The 13,997-nt window shown below is 36.6% G+C and overlaps 1 pseudogene; it reads right to left on the reverse strand.

Moving 5' to 3' along the window:
* Window positions 1–472: 472 nt before the first annotated feature.
* LOC105463609 (transmembrane protease serine 11B-like protein) lies at window positions 473–13,614 on the reverse strand (annotated as a pseudogene).
* Window positions 13,615–13,997: the final 383 nt, after the last annotated feature.

Genomic DNA, 13,997 nt, shown 5'->3' on the forward strand with positions numbered 1-13,997 from the left:
TTTCCACAGAAACTTGTAACAACAGTGAAGAACTACTACTCTGCCTGGTCTCTGTAAGTCTAAAATGTGCTGTTTTGCCTGGTTTTGCTGATGTGAAATTCTTTCACAATGATTGCAAGAATTGATCAAGACCTCATACAAATAAAAGAGTGTAACTCAGTGCCTACATTCAGACTAGATTTAGATCACAACCACACACCTTCCACAAACACTATGATATGAAGGCAGATATAGCATATTCCAACCCAGTCTGCATAAAGTATTGATTCCAGTTACAGTGATTAATTTGCCATGGACAAGGACACACTTTCACAATTCTAGAAAGTCTGAATGACAAAAACCAAGAGTTTATGCTGTGATGAGATAGCCATGATGTGAGTTAATGAAACAGAAAAATAATTCGTATTATAATAGTCTGTTTTTGATGTGAACACTGTCTTTGCTTTGGTTTTTCTGGACCAAACCTGAGATGTCTTGTTTTATTGAGTTAGCTTAGAAGTCCACAGATATTCCCTTGGGATGACAGTTCTTTCAAAACAGCCATTGTACACACTAATTTAAAATGCATGTTAAGTAAGGCTTAGGAGTAACAGGCAAAATCAACCTACAATAGTTGCTAGGAGATGATTTTCTGTTAGACACCAGTCTTAGAGGCAATCCAGTTGCGGTAGGTGGTCACTCGTGTGTAGACCCCTGGACTATTGATTGCACCACATTCATTCCTTCGCCAGCTCACTACTCCAACAAGGTATTATTTTGAGAATTAGGATGAACTAATGGTCCTCCAGAGTCACCCTGAATAAAACAAAGAATATATATCGTTGTGAGAATTTCCTTTCGGATACTTCATTTACACTAAATGATAACTCCAGATAAAGTTTGTGAGTCATTAGCATTTTACCTACAGTGTAAATCCCTGTGTCACCATTAACTTCAACTGTGACTGACCAGAATACCTTGTCTAGGACTCTGGAGTTTACCTAAAACTGAAAGGTGTGATTTATTTTTTAAATTTATTTATATTTTAGAGACAGGATCTCACTCTGTCTCCCAGCCTGGAGTGCGGTGGCATGATCACAGCTCACTGCAGCCTGGAACTCCTGGGCTCAAGTAATCCTCCCACCTAACTTTCTGAGTAGCTAGGAATACAGGCATGCCACCACACTGAGCTAGCTATTTTTTTGTTTTTTGTAGAGATGAGGTCTCACTGTGATGCCCAGGCTGGTCTTGAACTCCTGATATCAAACAGTCCTCCTGCCTTGGTTTCCCAAGGTGCTGGGATTTCAGGCATGAGCCACTGCACCAAAGGTATGATTTAATAAGTTACAAGCTTTAATTCCATGACAAAGCTTTGGGAGACATATGAATATACTTGGAATACGGGACTTCATATCTGAGAAAAAATACCAGAACTCTAACCATGAGGAGGTAAGAAAGTGAGAGGAATTTCAGAATGGGCTGAAAGTAATTGAAAAAATTCTGAGATGATTATTTATTGAAATGTAGCTAAGAATCTGGACTGTGGTGCTAGACAGCCTAGGTTTGTATGTCAGCTATGATGTGCAAATTACTAAAATTTACCTGCCTCTATTTCCTCATCATAAAATGAGAATACTGGTATTATCTACATCGTAAGAGTGTAATGAAGATTAAATGAATCAACATTTGTAGAGGACTTAAAACAGTGTTTGACTCAGAATAAGTCCAGCATAAATGTTTGTTAAACACTTAAAAACATATGTTGCATGTAGGGAAGAATTACTTTAGTGCCAAAGCTGAGAGGAACTTTGACAGGATTGGAAAAGTGCAAATTAATTGAAGTATAGAATTGTCTCCATATTGATTATTTTCATAAAGTAAGAACAGTTATTTATATACTACTGGTCAATGTAAATAATAGCCAGAATTACCTGGCAGGCATCAATATTTCCTTCCATGTGCCCAGCACATAGCATTGTATCCTGCACCATACCATGATAGGCTTCTTTAGCATTGCAAGTGTTTGTATCAATAATCTTCACAGATGCTTTCTGAAGGAACACTGGATATTTACCTAAAGGAATTAAATATCCGCAAACAAGCTGAAAGAACTGGATGACCTTGCTTTATCCTCTGTACATAAGACCTATATTTGACTGTTGCATACTTTTAGAATGAAAAAGCCCCACTCACTTTCCTCATTCAAACTGATAAAAAAGAAATGTTCAAATTATAATTTGAAATATCTTTCTAATGTTGCCTGTCTCTCTTTATCTCTCTTCCTACATCTTTGGACCACAGCTTTCTCAGTTGGCTTTTCCAGGTTAGGGAGGTTCTACAACCAAATTGGTTTCCTTGGAATGTTTGAAACCCAGGCAGTTTGCAAAGTCATAACTCCATATGCACCATTCCCTAAGAGATTGTCTGAGAGTACTCAACATCTGGAGGTAAATGATGCCTTTGACTCTACACCTAGATTACTATTTTCCTGTTGCTTTTGTACCTTACATGGTATGTTACATTTTCCCTGGTCTTACCATTAAATGAAAGTCTTCCCCATCCTGTAACAACAACTCCTTCACCAGGTGCAAAAATCTATGTGGCTTCAGGAAGAAAAACTCGATGTACATCATTCTTAAATAAAACCTTTTTAGTGAGCAGAATAAGTGCAATATCATCATGATGTTCATCCTGGATGTAGTCTTCATGAATAATAATTTGTTGAGCATCATGTTGCATATAGGGTAGAGTTACTTTCATGCCAAAGCTGACAGTATAGTTTTTTGGATTTTTTGTCCTAAAGAAATAAAAATCATATATTTTGTATTTATTTCAAGATAATAGAAATACATTCTGTATCTACTGTACTCTTCTTGGCATGAATACTTCCTTGATCTATAGTTCATTAGCAATTTATAATCTGATTTTTAACTCATTTTAAAAAATCTTGAGCTCCTACACCATACACTATATAAGGCAATGGGGGAATAGAATAAAATAAGTGGCCATAAAAAAGTTTAAATCTAGTGAAAGGTAGGTGTAAACACTAGCAGTTAAAATAGGTTAAATAGTGGTGTATATAATTAGTGAGACTACAGAATAGGAAGACTTAAATCTGTATTCTTAAGGGAATGGAAGATTTCTTAGGGAAAATAGTATTTTGGATAAGACTATGGGTCTAAGTCATATTTGCCTAAAAGATGAGCAGATGGGGGCAGGCATGTGCGGAGAGGAAGGTACATATGAAACAGAATGTGTTTCAGCAACTACAAGTAGTTTAGGATGACTGTATTATAAAGTGATGAGAGGTAAGTATCATGTGAAGAAAAAAATGCACTGTCAAGAATGAATGACTCTTCCCATTTTTACTGAAAAGGTAGGAAAGTCTTAGATAGGCTTGCCATATAATTTTTCCTTCCAAACCAGGACACTTTTGAGAATGAAAGGGAGTGCTGCTAATATTTAAACAGGGATAACAGGTACAAACTGGAACTTCCTCCAAAGCCTTTGGTTTCTGTTGCCTTGGGCAACATAATGAACTTACACTTTAAAACAGTGAGCCACAGTCACCAAGTATCTTTCACTGATCAATGATGCCCTACAGTAGTGTTGTCCATTCATTTTAAGGCGTGCTTGCCATGGCCATTCTCCTTCCTGAGCAGTGGAACCTACCCTGACTTTAACAAATGTAGGTGACATCCTTGCGCATCTCACACAGCCTGTCAGAAAAAGTCAGTTTTGTTTCATTAAGAATAACATTTGATTACAAAGCAGAGAGTGAGCTGAGTTCGCTTTGTACAGTTATATCTGACAATATCTTGTGCTTATAGCTACAGTGTAATCTGTACAGGAATCATTAGCAGCCAGTGGATTGCCTGCATACCAGCATACTGTCATCAAGACACTAGCACTTGGAGAATGTGTGAGCTGTGGAAGGCAGATAAAGTTATAGTTAAGTTCATGCTCTGCAATCAGACTCCCTGAGTTTGTATTCTGGCCTCATCGTTTACAAGATAGATGAATTTGGGCAATTATTTCACTTCTTTGTGCATCAGTTTCCCCGTCTCAAAAATGGAATCATAATCATCCCCATCTGTAGGATGGTTACAAAGATTAAATTAATTACTCTATGTGTGAAACACTTAGAACTGTTCCTAACCAACAGTAACAAATCATGACTGCTATGCTTTAGATCACCTCAAAACTTTAATTAAAAAGTATCTGAACTTACGGTTGTTGATAATTTCCGCAGCATTGACCTTACTGATTTCTGAAATAGAACAAAAAAATCGCAGTAAATTTAAAACCCAGCACCACTGACCTTGGGGCAATGGATTAAGATGATAGGTACAACAGGGCGGAAGGGTCCATAAATAATTTGCAATTTTAAAATAAAGTGTTAATACAAAGGAGAGAACACTGGCTTATTGGAATTGTTCTTTTACTATACATGAATGTATGACGTGGAGGTACCATCTTCATGGCTCCGCGTGCGAGACTTCTTTCTTATTTAATTAGAATTGTATTCCACATCATCTAAAGTGGAAAACTGTGAGTGTCTTTTCTTAGAAGAAGAGGAATTCCCTACAAGTGAACCTAATTCCTGTCAGTATACAAAAAATAACTTTTAAAAAGTGACCTGTCTTATAGTGGTGGATCCAATGCTGCTTTTGAAAGTTATGGGAGATTTTGTAAAAGATTAGCAAGACACATCAGTACCTATAAGGACTGTTTAGAGTATTAATATCTGCTTTTGAATGAAAAGCAGCCTGCCCTCACCCCTGAATCAAACAAAGGTTTGGTATTATTGTGATTTGATTGTGTTTTTAATAGTGAAGAATACAAATAATTGCTCTGATGTAAAACAATGATGTTCATTAAAAAATACTGAAGGTCAGTTTTGTGTCTGATATTTGTGATACATGCTAGGGATAAAATGATGAAAGTAACGCCACTCCCATCATGAGCTTACCCATAAGCCTCAGAGAATTCAGATCTGTAGTCAAGGATCCTGAATGGTTCTTCAGCATCTAATGGAAGATACTTTCAATTCCTTTTCCTGTGTTTTCTTCCATTGATCTGGGACCCTTGAATACCAGTCGTATATGTGCTGTCACGCTGTTGTTATCAGGACTGGAAACAACATAAAGTTTTCATATGTTGCTGAAAACAGCAGTTTCTTCCTCATTGTCTGATCTTTCATAACTTGGTTTCTTCTGCTCCTTTATGGGTTTGTGGAGTACCTTTAGGTTAAGCACAGGACTATCCATCCTCTTATATTTGCTTGGTGACAGTATGCATGCAACTGTATTATTCAATATGGAGGACAAGCAGTTACACAAATCTAAAAAAAGGGAGGCCAGACGTGGTGGCTCCCGCCTGTAATCCCAACACTTTGGGAGGCCGAGGCGGGCAGATCATCCAAGGTCAGGAACAGACTCAAAGTGATACAGTAAATTGCCAAAGATTCTAGGGCTATTAAATGCAAATTTGTAATATATATAAAATATATACTATATATTTATATTATTTAATATAAACTACATATAAATATATAGTATATATAAATTATATATATAATTTTTATCTGATACATATATCAATCATAAACACAGAAAAGAGAATGTTTGAGATAGTAGATGAAGATACGAAGTAAATAAACAGAATAAAATATTGGTTGAGACAGGAATATATACTATAAAGAGATTTTCATCTATAATAATCAACTGTCAGATTATGAATAAAAATAGTTACCACATAAGCATCTACTATGTGAAGATATTTTAGAAAAACTTTATGAAATATATTAATCTTTCAGGAGAAGTGTAGTCTCAGAGAGACTAAGTAATTTACCCAAAATTATATAGCCACTAAGAAGAGCCAAGGATCAAAACTCAATTTGTCTGACTCCAAAGCCCATACTTAAGCTATTATATTTCCTTCCTAAATTGTCATAGATACTAAGCTACTTGACATATGATACATGTTATCTCCAATGTGATACATATTCAACATTTAGGAATATGCTAGATACCACATAAGAGTGCCTAGCATATAATAAGAACTAAATAAATATTAATATTATTTTGCAATATGATTGTTGCCTTTGAAGATCATCTTGTGGAAGAGATGATATGAATGAAACCATTACATGTGGTATTAATATGATATAATTAAATGGCAAAGTTTATTTTTCAATTGCAAGTTCTATGTGAATGCAGAAAAGGAGACAATATGATTAAATATAATATAACTATAAATGTGAAAATATTTTATAATAAAGTTGATGGAAAAAGAAGTCAGAAAGCTCTCAACAAAATGCTGAAAATGGGTTGATTATAAGTGATTTATGAAGGAACATTGTTAATTTCAGTTAGTTTTTCTGTGGGTTATAGATCTTTTACTATAGAGATAAACTGATAAAGCTTTATAACAGTAGTTTACTAGGTTTTTTTTATAAGTAGCAAACAAAAACTAGACCTTGAAACTATGCAACTTCTCTCTCATAATTCAATTTTCACAATGCATCATTCAGATATTTGGATTCCTAATTATTTCTACCTATTACAATGTTCAACAGCCATGAATATTCCTTAATTAATATAAGATTAAATTAATGTAATTAAGATTGGAAGGATATGGATTGGTTTGATTACAACTGAATGGAGCTCTTTTCCAAAGAGAGTGAATAAATTGAATCTTTAATGTCTATGGCAATTAGGATAAAGAAAACATACCCTAGGACAAGAAAATCAACATTTGAATATCCTGTTACTAATTTAATTCTGTGTAGCAGTCTTAATGGGACACGGAGATTGCTCACTAACTATACCGAGGTCACTGTGAATACAGTCATTCTGCTCAGTTGATACCTAATGAGATGAAAATAACTTCTAGGAATGGGATGTCTACAAGGCATACTTGTACCATACGATTAACATTTCCATCTACGTAAGTAGTTTAAATGCCAGTATGAATTGAGAAAGATGTATAATAGAGCAGAAAAGAAAGGAAATCATTCTACAACTTTTCCATTACTTAATTATTTAAAACCTATAATTAAGTATGTTTAATTATATTAAAACATATTCTAGAAAGAAAACCTAAAACACACACATATACATATACATTTTTTTCCTGAGTGCTCTGGATGCAATATCAAGGTTTAAGCATAAATTATGAGAGGACTTCTATCTAAAGAAGACAGAGCAAAATCACTTTTACATTTTCCTACCCCTAAGCCCAGAAAAAGAACAAAAGATAAGAATAGTGGGCTCCATTCTAAGGAAACAAACAATAAAGCTACCAGTTACAACTTCAAATTTTAAAATGTGAAGCAAATATGCTCCAAACTGTGAAATATACACTGAAGTGAGAGATTATGTACGTCAGAGATACATCTCACAAATTAAGCTAGATGTACATTTTTCTAAAAGTTCTCAGTGACTGAGTATTAAGACTTGAGAGCTGGCCAGACGTGGTGGCTCACACCTGTTATCTCAACACTTTGGGGGGCTGAGGTGAGCAGATCACCTGAGGTTGCAAGTTGGAGACCAGCCTGGCCAACATGATGAAGCCCTGTCTCTACTAAAAATACAAAAATTAGCTGGGCATAGTGGCAGGAGCCTGTAATCCCACCCACTTGGGAGACTGAGGTAGGAGAATTGCTTCAACCCAGGAGGGGGAGGTTGCAGTGAGCCAAGATTACACCACTGCACTCCAGCCTGGGCAACAGAGCAAGAGTCCATCCCTAAAATTAAAAAAAGAAACAAAAAAAAAAGACTTCAGAGCCTATAAAAAGACAGGAAGATTTCTGTAAAGGCCTATTTTAACACTGCATAATGGCAAAGGTAATAATAAAAGTGAAATCATGCAATTGTGACATTTTTATTGTATATGATCCAATCTTCCCGCTAAGGCAACTTGCTGAAAGTAAGCTGGGGAAAAGAAATAAGGGACGTCATAAATTATTATATCATAATTAGAGAGATTTCTTCAGGGCCATCCCAGCTTCTTAACTCTTAAAAAGTGAAAGTAAACGGACCCTGGGGTTAAAGAAAACAACAGTGAGATAAGAGAACGTTTGAGATAATAGACAAAGATATAAACTGCAGATTCCTTCAGCCTAGAAGTCCGAGACAGAGCAATAAGGGGAAAAAAATCCATAATTAGAAAGGAGAAAGTTAAATTGTCCCTGTTGACAGGTGACATAATCTTATATTTAAAACAAAACCTAAAGATATAACCAAAACAGTCTTAGAACTGATAAATGAACTCAACTAAGTTTCAAGATCAAAATTCAACATATAAAAATCAGTAGCCTTTTTACACATCAATAACAAACTGGTTGAAAAAGAAATCAAGAAAACAATCCCAATTACAATAGCTACAGAAAAAGAGAAAGCTACAAACGAATTTAACCAAGGAGGTGAAAGATCTCTATAAACACAACTACAAAACTCTGAGGAAAGAAATAGAAGACACTCAAAAAAATTAAAAGACATCACATGTTCATGGAATGGAACAATTAATATTGCTAAAATGACTATACTATCCATAGCAATCTACAGATTCAATACAACTCCTATCAAAATACCAATGACTTTTTTTAACCATTGACCTTTTCAACAGAAATAGAAAAAACAATCCTAAAATTGATATGGAACCACAAAAGACACCAAATAGCCAAAGAAATCCTGAGCACAAAGAACAAAGCTGGAGGCATCATACTATCTGACTTCAACATATACAACATATACTTCAACAAAGCTGTAGTGACACTAATAGTATGGTATATATTTACAGCTATCTGATTTTTGACAAAAGCAACAAGAGCACACATTGGGAAAGGACAATCTTTTCAATAAATGGTGCTGGGGAAACTGGATATCCACAAACAGAAGAATGACACTAGACCCCTCTCTTACATCGTATATAAAAATCAAATCAGGGTGACATACAGACTTAAATGTATGGCACAGAACTGTAAAATTACTGGAGGAAAACACAGAAAAAATGCCCTAAGACATTAGTCTGGGCAAATGTTTTATGAATAAGACTTCAAAAGCACAGGTAATAAAAACAAAAATAGACGAATGGGATTATATCAAACTAAAAAACTTCTGCACAATAAAGGAAACTATCAATAGAGTAAACAGACAACCTGAAGAATAGAAGGAAACTATTCATCCAACAAGGGATTAATATTTAATATCTGGAATATATAAGGAACTCAACAGAAAAAGAAATCCAATTAAAAATAGGCAGCTGATCTGAATAGGCATTTTTCAAAACAAGACAAACAAAGGGACATCAGGTCTATTTTTAAAAATGCTTGACCATGTGTGGTGGCTCACACCTGTGATCCTCACACTTTGGGAGGCCAAGGCGGGTGGATTACCTGAGGTCAGGAGTTTGAGACCAACCTGACCAACATGGTGAAACCCGTCTCTACTGAAAATACAAAAATTAGCCGGGCGTGATGATGGGGGCTTATAATCCCAACTACACAGGAAGCTGAGGCAGGATAATCACTTGAATCTGGGGGTTGGAGGTTGCAGTGAGCCAAGATCGTGCCACTTCACTCCAGCCTGGGCAAAAGAGCGAAACTCTGTCTCAAAAAAAATAAATAGGCCGGGCGCGGTGGCTCAAGCCTGTAATCCCAGCACTTTGGGAGGCCGAGACGGGCGGATCACGAGGTCAGGAGATCGAGACCATCCTGGCTAACACTGTGAAACCCCGTCTCTACTAAAAAATACAAAAAACTAGCCGGGTGAGGTGGCGGGCGCCTGTAGTCCCAGCTACTCGGGAGGCTGAGGCAGGAGAATGGCGTGAACCCGGGAGGCGGAGCTTGCAGTGAGCTGAGATCCGGCCACAGCACTCCAGCCTGGGTGACAGAGCGAGACTCCGTCTCAAAAAAAAAAAAAAAAAAGAAAAAAAGAAAAATAAAAAATAAATAAATAAATAAATAAATAAATGAAATAAAATAAAATAAAATGCTCAACATCATTAACCATCAGGGAAATGCATATCAAAACCACAATGAAATATAATCTTACCCCAGTTAGAATGGCTATTATAAAAAGACCAAAAATAACAAATGCTGGCAAGGATGTGGAGAAAAGGGAGCTCTTACACAACATTGGTAGAGATTTTTAATTAATACAGCCATTATGGTAAACAGTATGAAGTTTCCCAAAAAGCTAGAAATAGAACTACCATATTGTCTAGCAATCTTACTACTGGGTATATACATATCCAAAGAAAAGAAAATTAGTTTGTCAAAAAGAAATCTTTGCTCTCATGTTTATTGCAGCACTATTCACAATAGCCCTAAGTGTCCATCAACAGATGAATAGATAAAGAAAATGTGGCATAAATACATCATGAGATACTATTCTGTCATTTAAAAAAAATGGAATCCTGTCATTTTCAGCAACATGAATGGGGTACATTAAATGAAATAAGCCAAGCAGGCACAGAAAGATAAATACTACATGTTCACACTTACATGTAGAAGCTAAAAACTTTGATCTCATAGATATAGAGAGTAGAATAGTGGTTACTAGAAGCTGGAAAGTGTAGGAGAAGGGGAACAGGAAGAGGTGTGTTAACAGATACAAAATTACTATTAGGTAAGAGGAATAATTTCGTTTCTTCTAAAGCACTGTAGGATGGCTATATTTAACAATAATTTATTATATATTTTCAAATAGCTGGAAGAAAAAATTTTGAATGTTCTCAACAAAAATAAACAGATAATGTTTGAGGTAATGAATACACTAATTACCCTGACTTGATCATTACATATTGTATACATATATCTAAATATCATGCTAAACCTTACAAATACATACAATTACTATGTGTCAATTAAAAAAAAAAAAAAAAACACTCCTTCGGCCTATAATCTACCCTTTAGGCCCACTTCTTACAGTATTCTTTAGAAAACATCTATCCCAAACCCCAAATAATAAATAATGTTACAAATAATGCAGTAGGAACTTTGTAGATCTTGGAGGGAAAAAAGCCAAAAGGAAGAAAAAATATTTTTAAAAACTAGAAGAGGAATTACTAAGGGAACAAAAATGTGTTAACAGCTAATTCCAATAGTCTCAAAGATGCAGTATACAAAAGAACTAAACAATGTACAACCATTTGGTGAAGAAGACAAGTAAGCTGCAGAATTTAGTAAAGGAATGGAAGAGGAAAATAAGACTATCAGAGATAAAAGCCACATTGAGAAGAACAGGTACAGATTTTTTAATATCTTGTAACATGAGGACAGGCTTGAGCAAAACAAATAAAATAAAATTGAAAAGAGAAACTAAAATTATTGAAGGAATAAACAACATGAAAGGAAAAGGAGGTCCAACAAATGCTAAATTGGCAGCCCTGAAAAAAAGAACTCAACAAAGACATTTAAATCTGTAGCTTTAAAGGGCCCATTTGTTCAAAGAAAAATTAAAGGATGAACACAATACTAAGACTGACTGGATTTGATGAATCTATAGCATAAATAATCTTGTGATGTTTTGGCAGAAAAAAGCAACAAAAAATCATTTACATTTATATTTACAAATAGGAAATGGTCAGGATCTTTTCTTTGACAACACTAAATTGACAAAAATACAGTGGGAATAGTTTACAAAGTTCTAAGGAAAAGATAATATAAACAAATACGTTTTTGCTTATATATTGTTATGCATGTAAAATCTCAGGAATTTCAGCAGCTCAAAATCTTAAAGGAATGACTTCAAGAAGACTGATAACCAACCTAGAGATTAGTCATAATAAGAAACTCAAGAATCAAGAACATTCACTTAAAGATGATAAATTTAATAAATGCATCTGTACATGTTTCTTCCCCAAATCCCGCTAAAATGATAGGAAAAGTGTGTGGTTTGGGGTTTAAAGAAGTTAACCCACAAAGACAATGATAATGGGAGAGGAGGCAACAACAGCATTATGAAAGCTGGAGGCAGGTGAGTGGTAATTCGCCTAACAGACTAAGAAACCTAAAACCTTATATTGTAGTGGGAAAAGTAAAGGCATGTGCTGTCTTAAAAGAGTAGCTTAAATGGTACCAGGTACTCATGGAAGTAGGAATAGAAGAAATGAAATTAAAACCAGAAAAATTGATTGAAACAACTAGCTCCTGGTGTCTTCCCCAACTGCTAAGGTTTTCATACCATGGAGATTAAAACAGTTGAGGTCAGGTGCACCACACTCAAAACATCTATGCTGGACTCTTCCCAACTTGACTACAGAAAGGTAGCAGCAAATATTATATGCATGCAGAACAAGGGAGGAATTTTCCCCTATCTAAGAATTCTGACCAACTCAAAAGAAAATACCTAAATATACTGGTAATTTAGATTCTCTCAACAAAACATCTGACCAGATAGAACATCTGTAATAAAAACTATCACCAATAGGCACTTCCTTCAGTCAGGTCTTTGATCCCCAATTTTGAAAATTTGCAGACACCAAAGGATCAACATATATTTGAGAAAAGTATGTAATAGGAAATACGACTGAAATAACCAAAGAAAACCTTGAAAGAAAAAGACTATTCAGGCAAAAAAATAATTTAAACATTATTATCCTCAGAGAAAGTGTTTGTAAGAAATAAAATCAAGATGCTATATAAAGGAACATTTAGATAATTAGAAAAGTATCTGGGAATTTAAATATATAATAACAGAAATAAGAAATCAATAGAAAGTTTAGAAAGTAAACTTGAGAAAATCAAGAAAGTGATTTTTTTTTTTTTTTTTTTGAGACTGAGTCTCACTCTGTTGCCAGTCTGGAGTGCAGGGTTGTGATCTTAGCTCACTGGAACCTCTGCCTCCTGGGTTCAAGTGACTCTCCTGCCTCAGCCTCCCGAGTAGCTGGGACTACAGGCACACACCACCATGCCCAGCTAATTTTTGTATTTTTAGTAGAGATGGGGTTTCATCATGTTGGCCAGGATAGTCTCTATCTCCTGACCTCGTGATCCACCCGCCTTGGCCTCCAAAAGTGCTAGGATTACAGGCATGAGCCACCACACCCAGCCAAGAAAGTGATTTTTTTAAAAAAAGATGAAGAAAGGAAAATATAAAGGAAAAGATTTAAAAAAATAGATGTCACATTTAGGAGTCTCACTGTCAAAATAATAGGAGCTTCAGAAACAGAGCATGAAGGACAGGAAATCAACAAAGACATAATCCAAGAAAATTTCCAGGAACTGAAGTATAATGAATTTTCAGATTGTCATAGCCCACTAAATGTCAGCACAATAGATGAAAACAAGATCTCCACTCTGTCACATTACCATGAAATTTCAAAATACTGTGGACAAAAAAAAAAAAATCCAATGAGGTTTCAGAACATGATGGACAGGGGTAGAAGAAGTTTCCCTCAAAAATTCTAGAATCAAAATGTCATCATGACAGACTACAACGTGCTAGCAGCCCTCGCTCACTCTCAGTGCCTCCTCAGCCTCGGTGTCTTCTCTGGCTGTGCTTGAGGAGCCCTTCAGCCCACTGCTGCACTGTGGGAGCACCTCTCTGGGCTGACTGAGGCCAGAGCTGGCTCTGTTTGTGGGGTGGTGTTGGGGGAGAGGTGCAGGTGGGAACTGGAGCTGTGCATGGCGCTCGCAGGCCAGCGTGAGTTCCAGGTGGGCGTGGACTCAACAGGCCCCACACTCGGAGGGGCCAGCCGGCACTGCCAACCCCGGGCAGTCAGGGGCTTAGCACCTGGGCCAGCAGCTGTGAAGGGGGCACCGGGTCCCCCAGCACTGCCAGCCTGCCCGTGCTGTACTCAAATTCTTGCTGGGCCTCAGCCACCTCCCTGCAGGACAGGGCTCAGACCTGCAGCACCCCCATGCCCGAGCTCCCCTACGGTGGGCTCCTGTGCTGCTGGAGCCTCCCCGACAGGCACCGCCCCCTGCTGCACGTCCCGGGTCCCATCGACCACCCAAGGACTGAGGAGTGCAGGCTGTGCAGCGGGACTGGTGGTCAGCTCCACCTGAG

Source organism: Macaca nemestrina, chromosome 3 (assembly GCF_043159975.1).
Source record: "Macaca nemestrina isolate mMacNem1 chromosome 3, mMacNem.hap1, whole genome shotgun sequence".
NCBI lineage: Eukaryota > Metazoa > Chordata > Mammalia > Primates > Cercopithecidae > Macaca > Macaca nemestrina.